General features: G+C 48.5%; 2 non-coding genes across 2 annotated transcripts in view; both read left to right on the plus strand.

Annotated features, from left to right (window-relative positions):
- Positions 1-2,597: 2,597 nt before the first annotated feature.
- On the plus strand, positions 2,598-2,752 carry LOC139997106 (5.8S ribosomal RNA). Its single transcript, XR_011802573.1, has one exon. It is a non-coding gene; the product is annotated as a 5.8S ribosomal RNA (ribosomal RNA).
- A 2,123-nt stretch (positions 2,753-4,875) lies between these two features.
- The window catches only part of LOC139997097 (large subunit ribosomal RNA), a 4,180-nt gene continuing 4,055 nt past the window's right edge, over positions 4,876-5,000 (plus strand). Inside the window, exon 1 of the ribosomal RNA XR_011802570.1 lies at positions 4,876-5,000. This exon is cut by the window's right edge and continues 4,055 nt beyond it. This is a non-coding gene — a ribosomal RNA (large subunit ribosomal RNA).

The raw sequence follows: 5,000 nt of genomic DNA on the forward strand, positions 1-5,000 counted from the left end.
GAAGAGATATACTTTTACACGAATAATTCGAGGCGCCTGCGTGAGGTCGTACACAGAAAGACCCGCCGTCTCCGAATAATATTATAACAAACGAAAAACTTAAAAATATTCTCGAGGCGCCTGCGTGAGGTCGTACACAGAAAGACCCGCCGTCTCCGAATAATATTATAACAAACGAAAAACTTAAAAAGATTCTCGAGGCGCTTGCGTGAGGTCGTACACAGAAAGACCCGCCGTCTCCGAATCCTATAACACGAAACCGCTACTATTAATAATAATAATAATAATAATAATAACGATATGTGAGGGAACTTGAGCTGAACACATATCGAAAAAACTAAAAGTTACAGTGGAAACCACGTGTAATGAGAAATGCGATCGAGGCGCCTGCGTGAGGTCGTACACAGAAAGACCCGCCGTCACGATCTCGTATTTCGTATTTGCATCGTGGAAATCCAACGAACGAACAATATAATATATAAACTAAAATCTCTAAAGTGCCTCGTGTCGGAGAGATCACTGCTCACACCTCTTCTATATTTCGTAGTTGCGTTGCGTAGGCCTCACCTCCTAGCAACGGGACATAAGGAAGACTGCTCTTTGGGATCGAACGAAGCGTCTATAACGAGTCGTCGACGAGAGCGAAAGAACGCGAATAGCGAGCCGCAGAAAAAAAGGATACCGAATTATATATCTTCGAAGGTTCTCTTCGAAGATCCATGGATACCTATATCTGCGCGTCTCCAGCTATCTCGCGCGTCTCTCCAAACTCTCGTCGTTCCTCGAAACGTGCTTCCTACCCAAAGGGCGTTCGTTCTTCCTATGTCGTTTCGTTGTCGTTCGTTTCAACGGCGAACGATATACGATGTTCGACAAAACGAAACCACGTTGTACGTTCGTACTCGTGGATCGGGTAACCTAGAACGAAAACGCATTGCGTGGATGTTGGCCCGAAAAGATATATACCAAGGCGAGTGATGGTAAAGAGTAACGATTCTTAACTAGACGAAGTTGGTTCAGAGGGGACCGCCGGCCGTCTCTCTATCCTCGCGAGTCTAATGCCTCGTTCCGTCGCTAGAGTTTTTCAAACTCTGCTTCTGGCTATCGGGAAGAATAGACCGCGCGCGAGGAAGAGGAACGACGACCGTGCGCGTCCCATCGATTTTTTTTATTTTTACCTGAACCACCGAAGTCGATTCAGAGGGGACCGCCGGCCGTCTCTCTATCCTCGTTGTCGTGAGTCATATGCCTCGTTCCGTCGCTAGAGTTTTTCAAACTCTGCTTCTGGCTATCGGGAAGAAACGACCGCGCGAGGAAGACGACGACGACCGTGCGCGTCCCATCGAATTTTTTTTTATTTTTACCTGATCGACGGAAGTTTCGTCCGGTTCGTCTCTTTTACCATCGTCTCGTCGACCCGTTCAGAGGGGACCGCCTGTCCATATCCTCGTTGTCGTGAGTCATATGCCTCGTTCCGTCGCTAGAGTTTTTCAAACTCTGCTTCTGGATATCGGGAAGAAACGACCGCGCGAGGCCGATGGCTGCGAGTCCCATCGAATTTTTTTTAAACGCACGCACACACATACACCTGAACGGAGATGCGTTCCTCTTCGTCGCGATTTTTCGCGCTTTAGTCGTCGTTGTCGCCATCCGTTCGGAGGGGACCGCCGGCCGTCTCTCTATCCTCGTTGTCGAGAGTCTAATGCCTCGTTCCGTCGCTAGAGTTTTTCAAACTCTGCTTCTGGCTATCGGGAAGAAACGACCGCGCGAGGAAGAGGAAGGACGACCGTGCGCGTCCCTTTCGAATTTTTTTTTATTTTTACCTGAGCGACCAAAGTGGATTCAGAGGGGACCGCCGGCCGTCTCTCTATCCTCGTTGTCGCGAGTCTAATGCCTCGTTCCGTCGCTAGAGTTTTTCAAACTCTGCTTCTGGCTATCGGGAAGAATAGACCGCGCGCGAGGAAGAGGAACGACGACCGTGCGCGTCCCATCGATTTTTTTTATTTTTACCTGAACCACCGAAGTCGATTCAGAGGGGACCGCCGGCCGTGTCTGTATCCTCGTTGTCGAGAGTCTAATGCCTCGTTCCGTCGCTAGAGTTTTTCAAACTCTGCTTCTGGCTATCGGGAAGAAACGACCGCGCGAGGAAGACTACGACCGTGCGCGTCCCATCGATTTTTTTTACCCGAACGATGGAGATGCATATCGGCTGTTTGCTTCGAATAACTGGACGAGAGGAACGAACATATATATATATCATGGGCTAGCCACCGTGCGCTTTCTTCGCGAGATCGTGTGCTGTACAGAGGATTCAGAATCGGGTGTTATATCCCCGTCGTTTCCTGACGAACGGAGCTTCGATCTCGTTGGTTGTTATATATTATAATGCACTTTACGCCCGGTCGGCGGGCTGCGTGTGTCGTCGCGCAGTCCGTCCGATTTCGTTTTCGAACGTATTTTCGTGTCGTCAATCATATGGCGACTTCCGCGCGTTCGATTCCCGTTGGTCGGACGTTTGTCGGATATCGGCTTCTTTCGAACCGAGAATAAGAGTACAAAAACCTGAGTACACAAACAAAAATCCATGCATAAACGATTACCCTGAACGGTGGATCACTTGGCTCGTGGGTCGATGAAGAACGCAGCTAATTGCGCGTCAACGTGTGAACTGCAGGACACATGAACATCGACATTTCGAACGCACATTGCGGTCCACGGATACAATTCCTGGACCACGCCTGGCTGAGGGTTGCTCACGTAAACCTAAGACTGCTTGCGTTGCGTATCGTTGCTCTCGGTCCGTCTCTCTCTGTTCTTTCTTGCCTCGTCGACAGCCCGCCGTCGTTCGTTTTATCTTTAAACGAACGTTTCTGAGTCGGAGGACGAGCGCCAAGCAAAAGAATACGAATTAAAGAGCGGTCGAGGGCTCGTACGCGACGTACGAGCGATTGTTGGACGTTCGTCGGCGTTCGTCGCTGGATCGTGTGGAGACCGGCGTACGCATGCTCTCGATACAAATATATATGAAAAATCTATCGCGTTCACGGGAGACTCGCAAAACTACCTCCGTCTCTTCTCTGTCCCTTCTTGGCTTGACAACCCGCCGTCGTTCGTGTTTTACGAACGTTTCTGAGTCGGACGAAGCGCAAGAAGAAGGATACGAATTAAAAGAGCGCGGAGAGAACCGTCGTCGTCGACGCGGTTATCGAGATACACAGAGCGAGTTTTCTTCGTGGCCGATTTTTTTTTTCTTTTTGTATCAGCCTCTGCTACGTTTTGTTAGTCTTCGATAAGCACGAATGACCGCGCCCCCGACGTCGTCTTAAATGAATTTTTGGCGAGACTGAGAGAAAGCAAAAATATTTTTGAACAAAGTCAGTCGAGAGAGGAGAGAAAAGAGAACCAAGATATTAAAACCTAAACCTAAACTTGGTGGCGTAACGAAAAACTGTGTGCCTTAAAGAAACACAACCGTCTTTTCATCAAGATGTTTTTACTCGTACAGCCCCAGGGATCGAATACCCACTCCGTCTGTTCGTGCGGCAGAGATGTATTCTGCAGGCGCGAGACGACTGACGAGAAGACAACGAGGACCGTCGCATCGATGGGTCGTCGTTGCGTTTTTCATCCTCTGTGCTTTTTTCTGTTCTTCGTGAACCCAGAGAAAGCCGTAGATCCGGGAACGGACACACGAGATTTCTTCGAACGCTGATGACTTAGGGAGATGATCCCCAGCGTTGCGCGGAGATCGGAGAGTACGCGTACATGTATCGGGACGAATTTTTCCCCGTCGGTCGCGTATCTCTCTGCCCGCGCGCCTGGCCCAAAGCCACGTTCGTCGGAAATCAACGAAAAGTGTGTTACGATCTAGCGTGCGTCTACGATCGGCTATATTTAAGGGTGACGAAGAAGAGAAAAGCTCACGGTGTTGCGCAACGTTTCTGTACCCGATTTTAAGATGTGCATGTGAGTCCGTTACAAAGTTGTTCGGATCGTCGAAAATAGTCGTTTTCGTCGTCGTGCGAAAGAGAATAATCTCTGACATTGGCACGGAGAGATCGCGCAGAGGAAGAGAACGATCCTCTTTGGCGAGGCTCGAGAAAGACTAACGAAACTTGATTAGAGACGAGGTATACACGCGCCGTACGTACGACGTACGCGCGTGTGATTTTTTTTTGCTTTAAGGCGTTTCGGCGCTCCGAGTATTAGAGAAAAAGAGATCGTTGGTCATCCCATGTCTCTTCGTCGTCTATCGCTGGACCGCGCATCCTAACAGATCGCCGGTCGTCCAGTCCCCGAGTAATAAATTCACCCCGTTGTGTACGTCTCGCGCTCGCTTTTCCACTTGCGTGAGTTCCCGTGCGTTTTCGTCGTTGGTACAGAGCAAAGAAACCGATATGTTATATATATGTCGCGTGTTCGATCTCTGTGCCAGCAATAACAGGCGAAAACAAGGAACCGCTGGAATCGTCGAGAAGAGAGAAACGGCTACGGGAGATATATTATACATAACACGTATATATATATATATTATACAAAGAGGACGGGCGTTAAAAACCGGAGATCGTTACGGGTGTCTTGCGTGAGTCTTAGCTCGAACATGATACGACGAACGAAGTTTAAAAGGCACTTTGGCGAGATGCATAAAACGTTTCTCGATCGAGATAGAATATACGGTTCTCGATTCTATTCGAATTAATTTTTTTTTTTATTTTTTTTTCTCTTTGAGGCGATTCTCGGAGAGAGAAATAAAAATAAAGACCCTCTGTCGCATTGTTATCAAACCGTCTTGCTTTTCTCGAATCGCGCCCACATGGCACGAAATTTTTTTTTCTTTGAAAAAAAAAAAATTGTCACCGTGTCGTGACGTTGAAGCGACCTCAGAGTAGGCGAGATCACCCGCTGAATTTAAGCATATTACTAAGCGGAGGAAAAGAAACTAACAAGGATTTCCTTAGTAGCGGCGAGCGAACAGGAATTAGCCCAGCACTGAATCCCGC

This window comes from Bombus fervidus, unplaced genomic scaffold (assembly GCF_041682495.2).
Source record: "Bombus fervidus isolate BK054 unplaced genomic scaffold, iyBomFerv1 scaffold0029, whole genome shotgun sequence".
Taxonomy (NCBI): domain Eukaryota; kingdom Metazoa; phylum Arthropoda; class Insecta; order Hymenoptera; family Apidae; genus Bombus; species Bombus fervidus.